The sequence below is a fragment of the Macrosteles quadrilineatus genome, unplaced genomic scaffold (genome assembly GCF_028750875.1).
Source record: "Macrosteles quadrilineatus isolate MER2022 unplaced genomic scaffold, UCM_ALF_1.0 Scaffold_6__1_contigs__length_79288215, whole genome shotgun sequence".
NCBI lineage: Eukaryota > Metazoa > Arthropoda > Insecta > Hemiptera > Cicadellidae > Macrosteles > Macrosteles quadrilineatus.
In genome coordinates this window covers 32,814,950-32,835,808 of record NW_026542599.1, presented here as the reverse complement: position 1 = coordinate 32,835,808, position 20,859 = coordinate 32,814,950, and the positions used below count along the sequence as shown (strand labels likewise).

The window sequence follows — 20,859 nt, the reverse complement described above, 5'->3', positions numbered from 1 at the left end:
TAAAAATTTAAAAGTTATAATATATTCAACATTCTGAACCTGTATGTTTTAAAAAGTAGAACAATATACAGGTAGAATATACGAAACCTAATACCAGAAAAATATAATTCAATTTGTAAAGAAAACAATCTTACAATCCAGTACAAACGTCATTCAATCAGCGTTCAGCGAAACCAATAAACATCTGATTTGGTATTCAGTCGCCGACTTCCTCAGCAGCTGATCTGCATCAGCGAGTTAGTGGGTGACAGTCAGTGAGTCAGAGATTACTTCTTGCACGATTATAAACATGGAAGATGTTAATAAGTGAATCAATTAACTAAGACACGCGTGCGGATGAGAGCGCAGGCGTCGGGCCGGGGTGGTTGGGGGGGGGGGAGGGGCGTCTCTTCGCTCAGAAGCCGCGTGGTTGCCTCCAAGGTGCGTCGGGTCCGTGCCGGAACATTTCTTGGAGATTCGCGTAAGTACAAACTTTACGTGAATGATTAAATTGAGGCGGTACTTTGTGAAGATGTGTTTAAAATGGTGTAAACAGTGTTGAAACTAACGTAGAATGATAGTAGGTGACTTTAAAGTTGTTACGTATTCTTTTGTTTAATCGCAAGTACATATTTTAAGTTTTTATTATAAAGGGCACACATTTAGGACACATAAAACGATAAATAATCACTAGCGACTAGTGATAAGGATACGTAACCATATTGCACTGTTTTTAAATTTATACCGGTGCGTTTCGGCTGCAAGCCATTTTCAAGATAGTTTTAAAACAGTAAAACAAGGTGTTTGAGTCTACATGTGCACAAAAAATGTCCTGAAAACTCCTCTAATCATGTGTAAATTTACATAAATGCGTACAAAAATTTGGCTAGAAATAGTGTGATCAAGCTAAGACAGTTTTAAGGGAATGTTTCTTGCAGCATTGTTTTCATCTAAAAAATATTACGAACCACTATGTTACCGATAGAAATATCAAAATTAACAAACGAAATCTTATGTCACTCGTACTTTTGAATTAAATTGTTTGCTGTAGTTTGCTTGTTTATATTCATGAAATTTTTTGAGCTTTATCTTCAAACGATTGAAACTTAATTAATACAATAATGTGTTGTATTCGTTTTTCTGGCTAAATGTTTATTTAAATATTACCACTACCAAACATGGCACACTTCTAACTTCCCTTTTAATGGATCTGCGTGGATACAAAGTTAGTTAAAAGTTTGCTTTTTCTGTAGATTAGCCGTGATGGGATTTTTACTTAATACTCAGCTTGTACACTTCAACATAAAATAAAGAAAATAGCCTAAACAACATGTAATTTTTTAAAGAAAGCCATGCAATTTTCAAGATCGTTTGTTCAACTACTCAATGTGCTTGGGAACTTATATCAAAGTCACTAGTTTGATTTGAAGAGATTGAAGTACTTTGTAAAGTTTGTTGGAAGTGTCATTTGCTAAGGTTGATATACGTGGTCAAAAGGTTAGGACATTATACAGTCCTTTAACATACAAGTGGGACTAATGTGTGAAACTAACTCCATTAACCGTAAAATAGACATAAATATACAATTTACAAACTCTTGGACTGGAAAGTAACAAAACTAAGATTTACTTACTTTTTGCGTTGAAGTGCACACAACGGAGTAAGACACCCTGTATAGTCCACATGAAGTTAATATACAAAAACTTACAATATCACCAAAAGGGTATAACGTAAGCTGGTTGATTTCATGTAATCAATTATTTTCATAAGACCCTAAGTATTAAGTTGTAAAAGAGAGACTTCGGAAAAACGTTAGTACTTCTTTGTGAACGACCGCTTAAAATTCAGTGCAAATGGTTATAATTCTAATAGATTGTCTAAGTAACCCAAGTATTTTATGTAATGATGTTTTAAACGATTGCTATACATTTTTATATAGATTAATTGGATGAAGATGTTTTATAGTAAAAAGTAATTTTCAGATTTAATGTGCTTTTAAACACGATTCGCTGATTTATTCATACATGTAAAACTGTATAAAATAGATCGTAAATTGAGTATGTTTACTTTAATCAATATCTTATATCAGCTTTTTCAAATGAGTGAGTGTCAGAGAAAATTAATATAAACCCTCAATGAACTCTAATACAAGTTTGGAAAATTGTCTTTAGTTATATTTATACTATACTGAACTTTATAGTAGCCTATTAAAGAATAATAATTGTATTTGTAAATATGTAGCCAAAAACATTGTTAAAAAGTTAGAAAATGTGTTAAAACCTCTTAATTTGCTAGCATGGTAATTAATATTTCAGTATAGTTGGTAACCTATTATAAAATCCAAACAGTATGCATTTTAAAAGTAAGCTAGTAGCTAATAACAATAATAAACTCACAGACAAAATTTCGGCAATATAAATATCGCAAATTTAGTGAATTAAAAGCAAAATATGTAAAAATAAAACCTCACACAGTTAATTACATTATTTTATAGAATACCGACCAAGAGATTAACTATTTGTGCTAACTAGAGAGTAAAAAATTGCAAAGGATCGAAAAAAACATAGCACAAAAAAGTTCTAAAATACGTAGAAAATACATTACAGGATACAGATATCCAGCGGGATGTTTTGGATAAAACCTATGATTGTTGATACAGACCATTACCATTCATGTGCCTTTTAGTAAAGGTATTCATTCAGTGGCTTTATAAACAGCCTAGGATTGAAAAATATTCACATATATTGTAAAATCACCCAGTATTATTACACATGAAAAAAAAACGGATTTACCAAACAAACTAAACACTTAATCATGTTTTTAATTGCACTATTAAGTGTCCTGAATCGTATTAAAACGTTCACTCAATATTCTGTATATCCATTGATATACATTTTTTTACAAAGATTAGCTCCAAATAGTCGTCAATATGCACCTTTAGGTAATATCGGAGTGACCGGGTTTAGTTTCTAGACTTGAACACCGCACAGACTTGAAATAGCTCCAACCAATGTTATACGGACTAATACAGACAAATAAAAAATGTATGAATGTATACTAAGAGATGTTTTGAGAAAACAATTTAGGCCTACTTAATTCATACAGAACAGTTGACAAAATGCGAATTTAGGAATATAGCCGGCAATACAAAAAAATCATTTAATTACATTCAAAAAATAAATTTGTAATATATCAGAATTTGACCATCAAAAAGTACATAATTTGTAAATTTAAATCGTTTCTGCTAAGTTCATAATCTCTCCTAGTATATGTAAGACTAATTGGACCGTATATATTAATTAATTTTTAGTTCAAGAAATCTGTAATGCAGCCCCATATTGTTAGATAATGACAAACCCACGTAGGAAATAATTCATTAAAAACATACCACCCTCCATATAGTATTTTTAGTGCAGGCAACCAACTAAAAAAAATAAATAAATAAAAACAAAAAAAAACAAAAAAACTAAGAATTGTTTAAGACTTAACGCTTAATTGTTTTAACAGCACTATCGCGGTTACGCAAAATACATTGCAATACGCATTATAAAATATTGCCTTGTTGTATAAGGTGTTTAAGAGACTTGAAAAGCTTACTGTGAGCCTTTAAAGGTTTTTAAATAGACTTAAACAACATTCTATAATGATGTATTAAAAAAAACCTTCACTGTATTTTTACTTTAATGGGATATTTATTTAACTAAACGGTCAATACTTAAAATAATGCTATTTCATTAAAAAAATAAAATAATAACAATTGGCTACGGTGGTAATATATCAATAGAATTGTAATATAGAATGTGGTAAAAATTAAAATTTATTCATCATTCAAGCAATTGATAAAAAATAGGTAGTTTATATTTTGATAGATTTTGTGAGCCTCAATTTCATTAGTCTTTTATTTGTAGAATACCTTTTCCCTGCCATATATTTGTAAAATATTTATTGTTGAAAAACGATACGAAAAACAATCGCCCTTAAAGATCATAATGGTTTTCATTTATTTTTAGCATAACTTAGTTGTGATCGGCATCTTAATTTGTCTGTAAATGGAAAGTTTTACAAATTTTACAGAGAGAATGAATCACTTTAATCAATAAAACAACGTTGGTCCTACTATTAAATTTACCATAAAGAAAAATACAATGTGAAAAGTGATAAATGTATAATTGATAAATGTTGGCTAAGATAAAAATATATAGAAACAAACGTTGGCCAATAGATGAAAGATGTTGCCTTTTGCATTTTTATAACATAATTCTATGATAAGGATTTGCATGAAAAAAAAAACAACAATACAAAATACAGTCTCCTTAAAGATCGTAGTTTATTGTTTTTATTTATTTTGAACATAGCTTATTTGTGATCAGAATCTTAAATATTTGCGTAAAAATGGACAATTTTACAAAATTTTATAGAGAAAAGGAATTACTTTCATCAATAAAGCAGCGTTGGTCCTACTATTAAATATAAAGTTTAGGCTAATGAAGTGAAATATCTTGGATAAATTACTGGGGAAAGAAGCTTAAATCAATTTGTAAGGACGCAATTTACCTTACCATTTTCATCATTAATATTGTTTTTAACACTTTGAACATTTAATGCAATAAACACTTTATATTTTAAACCAGGCTGAGTAAACGTTGTCTATAACAAAATATTTTGTAATATAAAATTAAATGAGTTTAATTAAAAATAAACATCGTATGGAGAAATAACACAGTTCTGAGAAAATCACTGTCAGATTCTTTTAAATTCTTTTATTTTTAATTGGTTATTTTACACTTTTTCTGCCTCAAATGACCATAAAGTAAAAACAAATATTAGCAAACTATTAACATTTTATGAACAGCATTTATGTTTTTTTGTTTTGCATTGTTTTTGGGTTAATACTTATTTATAATAGCTAATGCATATAAATAAACTTAGATCACTTAGGTTTTTGTGTTATGTGTTAAGATTACGTTTGGAACTGGTATTCCTTAGCTGTCAGTTTTAAAGTGTTACTCTTATTGATGTACCTTACCATGGTGGGGACGGAAGTGATAAAGTTTGTTTTTATAAATAATAACTCTTCAAAGCTGTTTAAGGTCATATAAAAACAATATTAAAAATGTGTTTTGCCATCAAATTATTGGTCTAAATAATTAGTATTTTTTCTGAATAGGGTCCACGAGGAATGTATGAAACATCAACTAAAACTAAAATAAATAACTCTACAGGTATTTTGTAAACACCTAACACTTATAAATCAGTTATACCTTTTATTCGATCAATATACCATACGAAAATACTGAACGCTTAATATTTTTAAGCAGCTTGGTGTAATAATTAACAATAAATACTTGAAAAATCTTCTTAGACCTTAATATGTACAAATCTGTTAAATATAAAAAATATAGTCCTAAAATTACTCTTTACTCTTATTTATATAAGCAGGTAAAACTTCAAGCGCGTAAAGATCGCCTAGATTACATGAATAAAAACATAAATACCCTCTAAATTTCCGGATTTCGCAAACAATGTTTCCCTGCTAGAGAGAAAGCAATACTGCTAAACCATTCGAAACGGCCCCTTAAAGCTGCTTATTGTTGTGAAAATATAAACAAATAACGGCATCCCAAGTATTTCTAATAAATGCGCTGTTGCGCCTTGGAGCGAAAATTATAAGCAGCGGGCCAAAGCGGTTGTTACCCTTCTGGATCAAATATTTACTTTTAAAAATAACAAAATGTTTCTAATTGAGATATTTTTTTTTAATGTTTTATTATATGTTGTTATATATCGTGTTGGTAGTGAGTTTACCTACACAATCTTTAAAGTCTTTGTCATTTTGAATTATTAGCGGCTAAGTTAAAATTGCTTACGCTTAGGGTTCAATACTGTACTTTATTTGTTAGTGTTATGAGAATGGTTGTATTTAAGAATTTATTTTATCGTTATATTGTTTTATTTGATTTATTTGATTGCTGAGAATTCAGTTCGCTGGTTTGTCATGTTTCTACGGAATAAACTAATTTAAACGGTTCGGTTTCCACTATTTGTGGTATGTGTTAATCAAAGAAAATGCATGCATTTTCGACACAAGATGTATACAATAAACTTGAAATGTATTTACATTTTTGTAATCAATTAAATTAAATTTACTATTTGAGAGATAATATGCTTTTTGATTCAATTTGCTCTCCTAGGAATTGGTCGGTTCTTTCTTGTCCTTAAAATAAATGCTTTGAAAAAATAACCAATTACTTCGTTTTATACTTTTATTATGTATTTTTGCTTGAAGCTAATGTTTAAAGTTAAACATATTCATATAGACTGACCGAAACACAAAATAAGATTGCAAAGGGGATATCAAACAAGGAAGTAATTATGTAATTCGCATTTTATTTGACAATGTATAAATTAAGAATAGTTTCATTAATACATGAAAAAGTGTATTACAACATTTTTAGTAACACATCAATCAATAAAATAGTTTTCTACGTATAATGTACGAAAATAATGTAACAATACCTCTCCAAAAGGCATCAAAAAACCTTGAAGAAATTGAAATACTCCTTTTGAACACAAGTTTTGGCCTAACAGCTTAATTTGACTTGAACAAAGCATGCATATATTGTAAATTTATAAACTCAACATAGTCAAAAAATAAACTTTTGGGTTTTTTGCCATGGTTAAAAATATTAGATGAGAAAAAACTACAATATTAGTTATCTCGTATTAAGCATGGCTAGTAAAGGATCAAAAATATTTTATACGAGCTGTAAAAAAATACATAAAAAGCTACTAGACACAAAAACATTCTTCGAATATTTTTCAATTACTGTAGATTTCAATTTTATTTCAATCTAATTTCATCCAAAACAAATTTTACCCCTGAATAACAAAGCAGTAATTCCTCCCGTGAACACCTTCAACAGACCACTACTGAACCCATTAAATGTCTAGCCAAGTAACAAAAGTGCTTTAAACAGCCTGTATTAGTGAAACGGCTACTTGCAAACCCAAATTGTTATTAAACCTGGCATTTGTCCATTTTGGAACACAGCTGACGCAAACGACGAGTGTTTTTGGGTATCCGACACTTCATAACAACAAAAGCTCTGCAAGGCGTTCCTTGGAAGAGAAAATAATTTAAATAGCAATAAATTATAAAAATATATCAATTAAATTAAATAAATAAATCGTGAATGCATATATATTTAATAGTACTAAATATTGAACAGCTTAATAGTTGCACTAAAAGACGAAGAATTTAATTTGAATAGGTATTAAAATGGGGAGAAATACTTATTTATGAAGATTGTATTGTTATTCATTTATACACCTTACACAAAGCTAAGGTATTTAGAGGAATGTCCCAAAATCATAAATGTAAACTGTGTAATGTTTTTATACAATTACACTGAAAAATAGTCCCTTAACTAGCATAAAAATTACCCATCTTTCAATAAAAGATAACTTTGTTCATTATTTGTACAGATAATGTATAATTACATATTATCAATTTTGGCACGTTTTTTAATATCAAAACGAAATCCATTTGAACCTTCAAGGAGACAAAACACAATTTTTTATACCATCGCAATTTATAATCTACTCCAATATAAAATATTTTCTGGTCTGTCTCAAAGTTTTTAAAAGAAATGGTCGTTAAGCGGCTTTAAATTTGCTAAAAAATACAACAAGGCCAAGTTTTTTCAACTAATCTCTTCATTTTACATTTGTAAAATATTAATAAAATACATAGTAAAACCGTAAAGCAATCTATATAGCATTAATACGTATTTCACTTTGGATAAGTAACTTTGGATAAGAAGAGATCTATTTGACTGTTCCTGTTGTCCGTTTGAGTTCCGTTTTGGGGCATTGTATTCTGCTAGTAAAGACCTATAAAGCGATGTACATATCGACCTATGCCCCTATTTAAGATTTCCTTCCGACTCCTTGTGGGACGTCCCCATGATATGACAGACAACTTATAGTTCCTTCAAAAAGTAGACTTTTAGGTGTCACATTGATGTACTGAATTTTATTGATTTATCTGTTATCGTTTAGAACATATTGAACCCGTGCGGTGCTTTATTTACACTCTGTATATTTACATAATTTAATGCAACATCCTTGTGACCTTGTGTCGAGTCTTGAATCATCCTTTTTATGGAACTTTAAAATTATAAAACATTATTATTGTGATATTTTTGGCAGGGCATGAAATATCTCAATGTTTTTTGTTAATATATAAGTAAAAAATTCTGAAACCTATCTAAAAATCTTAGTACCTTTAACTTGGCTGTTAGAGTATATAGATTCTTGTAAAAAGGCTACGAAATGGTTATTCTAGAACATATTCTAACCTTACTTTGTGTAAACATAATAATTATGTTTTCTTTAATAGTTGAGTTAGTTCATATAAAACAAGACAAAAATGTGTAATACATAATCACAGTAGGCTAATATAAAAATGTATCATATTGTAATTGAACAGTCTAACAGTTAAAAAATACTTCTTTCATTATCGTTCTTCAATAAAGATTTCTTTATCCTATTAATTTTACTATATTCAGGTTACATTCATTCAAATTTAAATATTTACGAATACAAGTTGTTAAATTATTTGTTGTTTAGATAATGCATTAAAATACATATAAAAAACGCTTAATGTAAATAGTTTAGTAGAGGGATTTTTAGATATGCAGCGCAAGGTGGCAGATATGTAATACAGTTGAACCTCTATAAGACGAATTTCAAGGGGTACGGGAAAAATTCGTACTATAGAGGTATTCTTAATAAAGAGGGTCGTTTTATCGAGGTTTAATGCTGCTGTTATTCTTCTTATAGAGGTTTCTCCTCGCTCCAAGGTTTCCCCAAAACAATGACTGAGGAAGGAGGATGGATGGGTGGGGGTTTCATGTTGAGACAAGCTTCTGTTTGTTTTGAAAACTACGTACTATGGAGGTTAAGATTATGATAAATTCGTCTTATAGAGGTCACGTTCGTCTTGTAGAGGTTTTGTGCTAAGAATATTCGTTGTATAGAGGTTAATCAGTCCTAGCCCATGTCACAAACAAATTCGTCTTATGGAGGTTTTTAACTTAAATACTACGTTGTATGGAGGTGTTTTTAGCATTGACCTATATGAAAGTGTCAAGGGGATTAAAAAAATTCGTCTTATCGAGGAATTCATTTTATAGAGGTTCTTACAAACGAGGTTCAACTGTATTCTTTTAAAATATGAATGAGGATAAAGGATAAAATCACCTCTTAGTCGTGGTTATTATACGAGTAATGAAATAATTAATCCATCAGTTTTTAATGTGTCTGCACTTATATATTCAACAATGAAGTTTTTCTAATCGTAAATATGTATAAAATTTGTTACAAAGGCCATCAACTTCGACATATTTAAGTTTAATCAGAAACGCTTAAAAAGTTAATTAGGCAAATTCACAACTAAAATAGTAATAAATAATACAACGATGAAAAAACCCAGACAGTAAATCAAGCCTCAATTTAAGTACATAGTAAAATCACTTTTTTAGATACGTAATAGTCCTGTAAAATTTACTCTACGCTACAATACAATCAAACCCTACATAAAGTGACCTGGCACATGTTAACCCGGATTTAATTAGAGTGGCTATTCAACGCGAATGTAAATAATTAAACTGCAGGTGATAACGGAAGTAATAAAGGTCAGACTGCTTTAATAACTCAGAAGTTACTGTAACCAATGTCTGGGATTGGTCCGTGTTCTTCCGAAAGTACATCGTCATGTTAGATTTTGATTCTTTATTACCATAACTAGCTGTTTCCCACGGGCTTCAACCCGTTTTACTTCATAAGTATTATACAAACTATTGATTGGTTAAGTAAAGATGAAATAAACAAAACAGAATACAGCATTTCAAACAAATAATAACACCAGATTTTAATAAGGTAATAAATTGAAAAAAAAACATACAAATAAGAACAGCTGAGGTATTTTTAACATTAAGTATATGGAAAGTTCCCTTTGGAAAGCAATTATGACCTTAAAGGGCAATTTATGAAAAAATGGATATTTATGCGCAAGGTTTCTCGTCATAACGAACATTTTAAGTTTATGGTTTATGGGGGTGTGACTTGTAGTTTTCTCAAAAGTTCGTGGGTACTTTTGGCTTTATATATAGATACTAGTGCTATTCAGCATGATATTATACTCAATACACATACCTCACGAATGTTAAATTTTGAATAAATTTTGAACTGGTTGGCTAATAACCATTGATTTACAAACTGATTTAAGATTTTGGAAACAATTTCATTTGTGTGTATTTAGAAACGTTCATGTACTCACAGAGTTGGATATGTCAGATGATACCGTCGCTAACCAAGAATATTTATTATTTCTCATATTACCCACATTGACCTTTGGATTGAAGTGTGTAAATGTAAGAGCAAGGGGTTCAGGTAGTAATCTTAAAATATTTGTCAGTTTCCTCTAGGAAATTAGTCTAGTGTCTACTATGAAACGTTTATCTTGTCTTGAATACCATTTAGTAAATTTTGAAATAGGGTTTACCATTGTGAATAAATAGATGCATAACAATGGTTTTATGTCTGCTCATCTAGAACACAGATAACAAATGTTGAAAACTCAATTTCTTAAAAATAAAACTTCCTCCAATGACAATACGCCAGTTAAAAAGGTTTACATTTATCCTCTGACTATTAATTACACCAAAAAGTGCATTTAAACTTTAAAACTGTAGGAATTCCTTGTAATAAAAAACTTAGTTTAATTTTAGCAATAACATAAAGCGTGATTCAAATTACCAAATTACTAATTACTGTTTAGATTGACTATATTTTAACATAACAAAAATTAAAGACAACTAATCAAACAATAATTATTATGCTACGTCATAAGCGAATTACTAAGCCTCATATGAAAGAGGTTTTATTATATTTCCTAACTTAGTTCTGTTTTACATAAAAGAGTCAGTTCTCCCATAACAGGATATGACTATTGTTTCTCAAAAGTGGTTATTGCGTAGAACATCTGTCTAAACAGTGTGGTCTATTTCTAGCCCTAGACGTCCAAGTGTAGACCAATGTAGGGTACAGTATTCTACTATACAACGTAGGCGTATGTATTGTATTGTGTGTAGACGTTGTATTGTGGTATATATGAATACTAAAGATGGTTTGCCGTAAAATGAAATATTTAAATAATTATCTAAATGATTTAATCCCAAACACAATGTACAATTTTAGGTTTGATCCTTGTATGACCTCTGATATCCGCCCAAGTTAATGTAAGTGAGTCAAAATTCATGTTTAACATACGGTATATATAAAACGTGAATTATGAACAGGTATTAAACAGTTTAATGTGATCCAAAGAGGAAAACCACACAATACGGTGTTACCAGCAGAGTGTATAAAAATTGAATAATGCAAATAATATACTATTCCATTTAAAAGTTGATAGTTCTTATTGAAAAATATACAATATAGCTCAAGGAGAATACAATAGGATTGGATAGAACTAGATAACAAAGATTAGAATTCAAATTAAAAAATAATGTCATGGAATTAATTGGCTAATTTAACCGGAATTGCATAATCTAAATGATATTTTGCAAGGATGTAAAAATAGGATCCGTCTAATAGCTGAAAGGGGTTAAAACATTTATAATGTTAAATCTCTAAACGATCAAATTAATCATATTTTTTCCCTACTCTGATGACAGGGTTTTTACAAAATGTGACAAAAAAGTTATAATTAACAGTTATGATATTATTATGTTGGTCAGCATTTCATGATTTAATGGACAATCTTAAACTTACAATTTTATTACCAAAAACGTCTTTTACCACCCGAGTGTTTTTGTGCTATAAAACTCAATATTATATTGTTGAAGTAAAGATTACATAAAATGAATTTTACAATTATAACAGCTTGTCACAGTTTTTGCTTTCCAAATGTACATACAGTTCTTGTAAGTGAACTGAAAACAAAACTGACCATGCAAAGCCTTTTTCAATTTTTAGCAAGTACACAATGAATTATGGATAAACGATATCCAATGTTTATGGCAACATCTGGCTTAACATTGGCGGTTGATAATTATCGGGTCCGCTCATAAACCGATCGTCAACCGACATTCGACCTTTAAAACTTTAGTCAGAAATATATAGGAAGAATTGGAAATCAGAACTGTAGAACATAGATTATAGTTAGTTTTAGAATAAAAAATTACAGGTTTACTATCGATTTGCAAGGGAATAATTTTGAGAAGGGGGCAAACTATATTTACTGTTAAAAATGATAATATTTAAATTACACATTTTGTTTTGTAACATTATTTTATTATTGAATTACGCATTCAATAACCTGAATAGATCTGAAACAATATACTTTAATTGCACTCATTTGATCTTAAATCCAATCAGTCAATAATTTGAATCAGTCCCAACTGATGTTGTTTAACGTAATAACTTATATTGGAGATATTGGAAATTAATTTATTATTAAGTAAATATTTACTTTTTGCACCAGTGTACTAGTGCCTGAAGATGGAAACCTAGTTTATGAAAGCGCTAGTGAATAAAATAATATTATTATGTATTGGCCTTGTTGAACTTATAAATTTAATTATACATTTCATTATTTACCGTAGTCAAAATCTTAAGGAAATCAATACATTTTTATTTCCTATGTTTTTATGGTTCTCCATTGTCGTATGTTAACCTTCTTCGGAACCATCGTGTTTGGTAGTTATTGGTTATAATAACACCAACAAAAAACTATGTTCGTTGTTTTATACTTTTACTGCTAATTTATTTGACCCTTACCATTCATATACATTAAAATATCCAATTTACGGAAAAATGCGTTTAAAATTAATATAAAAAAATGAACATTGTTATAGTATATTTCATAACAAGAGTAGAAAGTGAGTCATTACTTATTTGAGACCATGTTTGAAGTGCGAGATTTATTGAGCACTTTAAATTGTAGAGAATATGTATAGACCCACTTTCACTCGTGTTTTGAAAGTTACTTTTCGCTACACTACAAAGAATAATTATTTCCTTCATTACAAAACTCGCCTTTAATGTAAATTTAATATTTAATTTAGTTGCTGAAAATTTAAACAGTTGATAAAACAATAACAAATATTTGCAGTTGTTGAAGGGGAAATTTTCGGTTGTAAACAATGTTACTTTTACCATTTACCATTTACCATCCGGTGTCTTCTCCACAATCCAGGGATCGGGGAATCGTCAAACTTCTTCCTGATCAAACTTCAGGGGAATGATGGGTTTGTAGGCCTATTCACGTCTCAGGTGTTGGAAAGTGTGCTCCACAATAAATTCGAAGACTGTGTAGTATGGCCTATCTGTTAAGTATTGTTTTAGTTTACTATTGAAGGTGACAGGTTTTTGATGGTTTTGAGTTGTGGTGGTAATAAATTGAAGAAGTAAGAGCCAGAGTAGTGAGGACTATTGTTGAATTTCTGCAATCGATGTTGTGGCAGGTCTATGTTATGTGTGTTGCGGAGGTTGTATGAATGTTGTTCTGATCTCAGGGTAGGTGTCGATTGTTTTGCAAGTGTGATGGATTCCAACAGGTACAGGGATATAACTGTAAGGATTTTGTGTTCTCTGAAAATCGGCTTGCAATGTTCATGATTTGGCAGTTGAAAGATTGTCCTTATGGTCTTCTTTTGGATGGTGAGGATGCGTTCCATGTTCCTGTCCGCTGTGGATCCCCATGCAGCAATGCCATAACGCAAATGTGAACAAAAGAGGGAGTGGTAGGCTATTAATGCTGTAGGTTCATTGGCGATGGCTCTAATTCTTCGAACAACGTGGTGTGCAGAAGATAGTTTCCCACAGAGGTAGTCAACGTAGTCCTGCCAGCTGAGATTTTGATCGACATATATTCCGAGGAACTTTGTTGAGCGCGATAGGGGTATGCTGAGGTCATGCCAATTGCCACCAGATTAGTTTTTGTTGTTAGGAGTAAAGTTTACGAGGACAGTCTTAGCTTTGTTGATGTTAAGTTTCATAGAATTGCACGTAGTGGTTGCGCTGTCAATTATTGTTGAGTTAACTAGGTTACTATTGTCAATATGATGGTTAGTGGGTACTACTATGGTTGTAAACAATAGACAGCTGTTGAAAATATGATTTTTCGCAGGTTGTAAACACATAACGAAAACAGCTCAACTCATAGTAGTGTAGTGACAAATTCTTGATTATACTTAACATCGTATACACTGAACACAGAAATGAAATTCCCACTTGCCTGTCATAACAAAAGCAGATTACAAAATCTATTTTATGAACGGGTAAACAAATAAAGATACTAGTAAACGTTGTTAAGATTTGTTCAAGAAAGTGAGAAGGGTTTAAAATTACAACAGATATGATCAATGTTCTGCTACATTTTCACGGTAAGTAGATTCTCCTCGTTTCCACCACTCCCTTAAATTATACTGAAAGCTATGTAAATCTCAACTTGAGTAAGGCGACTTATTTTGCATTGTTCCAACCACGCTCAGTTTTCTCCTGGTTAATTTACATTCTTTCTTCTACTTTTTGTCTGTGATAAAACGTGTCCTATCTGATGCCCGTAGAAAGTGACCTAGATATTAGGGCTAGGCTCGTGTTGTATACTTGAAATTTCCCAGAATAAATACTTTACAGATAAGTTGAATATCTTAAAGAACAGTTTTCTTACATATCGAAATGAAACTAATTGGAAAATAACGTGATCTTAGCTGTACTAATTTAAGTATTGGAATATTGGGTATTTACGTTTTATGCCGACCACACCTAATAATTATAACCTAACCTAACCTTACCATACCTTACCTCACCTAACCTAACGTAAGGGTGGTTAGGTTAGGTTAAGAAGATTTTCTTATTTAAACCAATTTTCTTATTTAAACAATTTGAAATTATTTGGAAAACGATTTATCGGTGGGGCTGTTATAATACGTAAGTACTGAAATATTGGTCCGATCAAAATGAGTTTAATTATTGAATACTCTTAGATAAAAGAAAAACGCCCAATCTATAATCCCGGACAGATTCTTTTAATCATCAAAAGTAGACAGGAAAAAAATTATGAAGAAAACTTCAGGAGTAAAGATTTCGTAGAAAAAAAAAACATATTTACATACTTGTTTCAAACAATCCCATGAAACTATGACGATTAAAAATACCCCCGCCGCAGCAAACCTGCCGTCTTAGCGAATTTCCATTTGGCTGAATTAATTTTCAATCCATCTATTTAAATAACATTAGGTTTAACGAGTACCTAGGTTTGCTGCTACAAGGAAACTAATAAAGTGTGTGTTTTAAGTAAAATAATTATTGCTTAGTAGAAAATGAATATATTTGCCAAGTTTGATCAAAAGATATCCATAAACAAGCAAACTACAACATTTAACAATATTCTCCATAAGAATAACATGGGAATTTTAAATTTACAATTTTTTTAGTTTTCTCCGTAACTAATAACTGTACAAAAACACTTTGATATACTGAATTGTTTGTTTTTTTAAGCTCTTTAAGAAGGTTTAGAGAAAAATTGGGAAATTTTGTGTTTTGAGGGTCAAAAGTGAGAAAAACCAATTTTTACCCCATAAAACCCCCCATAAAACCCTGTTCCCATGGTCCGATCATGCTGGATCGCGAACTCATTCAAGTTTATCCCGCCTTACACCTTCAAACCAAATTTCATCAAAATCGGATAAAAAATACTCAAGTTATCGTGTTCACGGACACATATATATATAAATCTATATATATACCTATATATATATATATATATATATACATATATAAAAATTTGAACGAATGGTGTTTTTGTCCTCTGGGGACATCAAAATGAAAAAGTAAATCGGTCCCGGGCCTAAGTCTTACCATGAGACCTACGGTAATAGCTACTTCCCTATAGGGAAATTCGCTAAAAGGAAAACTTTAAAACAATTTAAATTTCAGCACAACATTATATGAATTACTGATTCATAATGAAAACGATAAACTCATGAATTTCAAAACCTTTTTGTCTTTAGTACATAGAAACCAAACACGCGCAACCCAAACTATATCTCTATAATTTACCTTAGAAATACACTTATCGATATACAAAACGTAAACAAGTATGGTTCCGAACTAAGTTGCAGTAAAATCCACTCAGCACATGCGATAAATAACTTAACTGTTAATCAAAAACCACACAGCGGAGTGGAAATAAATAAATTGCAGGGTAAAACCGATTCTGGTTGGGACAGTTCTGGAAGGGGGCTGTTGTCGATTCCCCCCTCCTCTCCTCTTGCCACAATCCCTAGCAAAACCTCCATTTGACTACCAACTCCCCTTTCAAATTTCTATGTTATAAAATAGCAAATAATTTGTACTCCCGTGAAATTAGCATACATATAACACCTGTGTTTACATATCACAATGCCTTGATTGATATTAATTTATTGTTAATGGGTTGATTGATTTTACTCTATAAAAATGGCATGGCGATTTTTAGTTTGCAAAATATAATTGTGTTTCAAATGTGCAATAGCCAAGTGGGTGCAACAGCCAAGTGGGTGCAACAGCCAAGTCTCAATAAAATTTGCATTAGAAACACTTATGTATATTATTATAAAATTCGGTATACAGGGTGATTCTAAATTATTACACTTTTGAAACTCCATAAATGATAAACTATACTACCTATCATCACGGGGTGAGAATCAATTGAAATGAGATTCCAAAGTTTTCTTTAACACCACTTTGGTAAACGTAGTTGCAAGATTAGCCTTTAAAGACATTTTTATATTTTAACTACGGTTTGAAATCAATTACGTAATTAAAAATCTATGAAACTTGCGGCGTAAAAATAGATGATTTCATAAAAGAATTTGAACATAATTGTGTCAAAAACTATAAAAATACTCTATGTGCCCCCTCTGGCTGCACAGCACACGTCCATTCAATGATAGAAGTCGTCCCAAACTCCAAAACACAGAACACTTATAGCTTTTTAAAGGTTCCTTGCAGCTGATAATAATTGCTGACCGCAATAACTGAGCGGTATATTATAGAATTAAATTTGCTTTTAGTGGTATTAGTTGAAGCCTTTGACAATTTAACGTAGAGTATGAAGTTTTGAGATTCAGAGAAGTAAATTTTTGTAATTAATTTAAAATTGGGAATAAAATAAAAAATGTCTGTTTAGGCTAATTTTGAAACTATGTTTAGAACAATGTCAAACAAAACTGTGGAATCTCCTATTTCAAATTTTTTTAACCCCGTGATGATAGTTTGTATAGTTTATCATTTTGTGTTCAAAGTGTAACAATAATTTAGAATCACCGTATTTGAATCGGAAACATATTTGTTCGAAATCATTTCATTAGTCAAGTACTGCGTATCCAACTACGTATGGTGCTCGCATCTGTGGAAAGAAGCTGGTTCGATCAATAAAGAATAACGCCAGACCAACGAATTAAAACTGTGTTGCTGTAGTTCATTGCACAGGACCCAATTGCATTTTTTTTAGGTAAATTTCGCTTGTAAAATCAAGCCATCGTCAAAAGGTTACAATGCGACAGTTTCTTATGCTTGTCATGAACACAAAATAATTTGTAGGAGCTTATAGGTAGTACGTAAAAAATCTAACATTAATAATATTTTTTTTTTTACAAAAGGCTACGTGAAATTATATTAAGACACTTTATTCTCTTTATTTTATAGTAAAGAGAATAAAGTGTCTTATGTTAAACGAGTGAAATTATTTTCAAGATTTGAACACTTTTGACCATGTGTGTTACTTTACTAATGCTAGAGGTGTGTTGCCTGCAAGTCTTTATAATTCTCATTGTTGTAGGTTTATATTATTCGTTGCACTTTATTGATCTGTTGGTTTTTATGTTTCAGATTCTTATAAATGTTAGGCGAACCCTAAGGAGGATTTCAATTCACATAATTTGGTAAGCTTACATGTTAGCTATAACATGATACTCTAATTTGTATACTACTTTCTAAGAAAAATACGATTTTCTTTATTTACTAATTATTATTTAATTATTGCTTAGGAGTACTCTTCAATCGCAAGCTAAAGATTACCATTCTATTTTTAAAACTTTGGTTAAGCTCTAACGAAAGAAGTAACCTCTAATAATAGTCAGAAATAAAGTAGGGGTTAAGTATTTTTCAAAGTTATTAAAAGTTTGCCCATTTTTCAAGATAAGCTCACAGATTGCATTCTTTAACTTGTAATATAACCAAGAGAAAAACTGTCCCTCGAGAACGAAATTGACTTCACTTTTCTGAAAATTATCTGAAAAATTATATCGCAGGGTTGATTTGTGGCAAAATGACTTTATATTTTTGTAAGTCATTGTAGGCAACGTTGTTTGTAAACTAAGACTACATAATAGCTTTAATGTACATATGCTTGATTAAAAAAATAAATATTCTTATTTGCATCTCTGTCGAAGTACGCGAAGTTACATGTTACACTGAACAAGCATACTTTTTACTACACGTTTCGTATTATCTCTGAATTTTGTAATCCGAACGAATTTTATAAAAATTGTTGTGATTAAGTTTGGTCATTAATTTTTGCAAACTGCAATATTACAAGACATTAAGTTGTCAATATTTGTTGTATAAAAATACATTTAAACATTTAGCATAAAAATGTTGTTGTCTTAGTCGAATTTGAGTGTAATACTTTCCAATTATACTTAATAGTAATTTATTTTATAGTTCAATATTCTTTAGAACTTAACAAGCAATACTTACAATTGGTATTTTAAAAACGCTGATGTACTGAAAATATGGTTTGAAAAATAATTTCTTAAAACCCAATTATTGTCGAGAGACACAGTTGTAATACACTTTGTAAATTACTTAACGCATTTTAATATTCATATTACATATTCAAATTAAACTACGCAAATAAATTGATCTGAATTTACTCTTACGAATGAACTATTGTGTATTGTTATTTCATCAGTTATTTATGTTATCAAAGAAAATGCGTATCGAAACTTTAATAAACATGGTTAAAATGTTAGTACGGAGAACTAAAAATTTAAAGCGAGTTTACCAAAGTTTTACAATACGCATTTGCTAGTCGATACAATATATGCTTAATAAAAAACGTTTTTCAAGTAAATTTAGTTAATTTGATAAGCGAAACACTTAGAACAGATGTGGATAAAATGGTAATAAATATAATAACAGCCTTTCATTTATAATGAAACACAATTGACTTACTGAGAAAAATATATTGCCTAAGATACAGTTTTATTTGCATTTTCTTCTTACAAAACACTCATACACTGAAGCGATTTATCGCATGTATAATTATGGAGGATGGAAAATGAAAAGGTGGGCAATCTGCGCTCATCTTCACGGACGATCGGAAACTTTTATTAAACATCGGAATGTGGAAACTTTCCAATATTGACTCCTCGCTGAGATGCAACATTTCCAAGAGTTGATTCTTGCAGACCGGACCAGAGATGGAAAAACACATTTTCTCTTTTTTACGTGCATAGTAAAATAATAACTATTGGCGAAAATATTTGCAATAACGTGTGTTAACGTTTGTAAGACCGTGTAGACCACTAAGTGTAAGACCATTAATTATACATGGTAAATGAAACTCCAAAAATCATCAGTAATAATAAAAACCTTGGATTAAGGAAGGAAAGATACTCTATATATATTTGGTATACTCGCTCATAGTAAGTAATTTCTGAGTGACCGTTGAACAAAAAAAGAACTCTTAAGTATTATGTCAACATTTAAAGTTTTGTAAATTAAAAGTTAGGAGTTTGTATATATTTTAACACGTTTACCAGAGTAGGAGGTTTGATTTATGGGAGATTTTCCGACCGTAAAATGTTCCAAATATGAAAATACACGGGACATTTCCTCCGACCAGATGTCTTTTATAACCTTTGTCAGCGAAATCTGCTGTGGTGGTGCCTACTCACACTTTGTGTTGATTGTTCATACGTCGTTGTACTAAAAACTACTTATTTATTGTATAACTTAATATTAATATCGTATGGATATATTTTGGTTTAAAATTAGAACCCGAATTATTTTGTAATGTATAAGAGCTGTTGTTTTATAGGAGCTATGCAGGATCGATATAGTTACTTTTATAAGTTAAGCATGATTAAAACTCGTTCTAAAGGTTCAGTTTGAAAGTGTGAGGACTGCTGTGTACGGTTCTTAATTTAGTACGTAATATTCACCATTTTAATCCAATCATTTAATGAAAATTATGTGAATGTAAAACAGTGGATGCCAGCGTATACAAACATTCGGTTTTTACTAAAATAGTACATAATTATCTGACGTGCTTGTACATAAGCAAATACATTTAGGTATTGTGACACTGGAAAGGTAAACAATATATTTAGGTACTAAGGGCTTTGTTAAAAAAAATGTTTATAGACCAATCACTAGCTGGACAAATCTTAGAAGCATTTTTTAGCCATTTAGAAAAATTATCATGATGAAAAATTGAAGGAGCCCCCATCAATATATGTAACTACGATAGTTATACGGTAGTTATCGATACGATAGTTATATATTGAAGGGAGCCTCTCCTTAAATTTTTCATCATTCAACTTACCCGCATATTGAACTAAGAAGAAGTTACCAAGAACCTAAAATGAGTACATACTCAGTAATGCATTATGCGAGCGAATACATGGAATGTAACATGTTTAATGATAAAAATAATAACCATTGTATACAACTATAGTGATAAGATAAAAATATAAACGTTAAAAATATATGACAATAAGCGGTGGAAATTGAAATTAATAAATATTTTAAAGTCTCATT

At 30.5% G+C, this 20,859-nt stretch overlaps 1 protein-coding gene across 1 annotated transcript in view; it reads left to right on the top strand.

The window, feature by feature from the left end:
• The first annotated feature begins 402 nt into the window (after window positions 1-402).
• The window catches only part of LOC128996780 (lachesin-like), a 58,761-nt gene continuing 38,304 nt past the window's right edge, over window positions 403-20,859 (top strand). The window contains exons 1-2 of the mRNA XM_054422243.1: window positions 403-460; window positions 17,923-17,975. The gene's annotated coding sequence lies outside the window, so the exon portion shown is untranslated. The remainder of the gene's footprint in view (window positions 461-17,922; window positions 17,976-20,859) is intronic.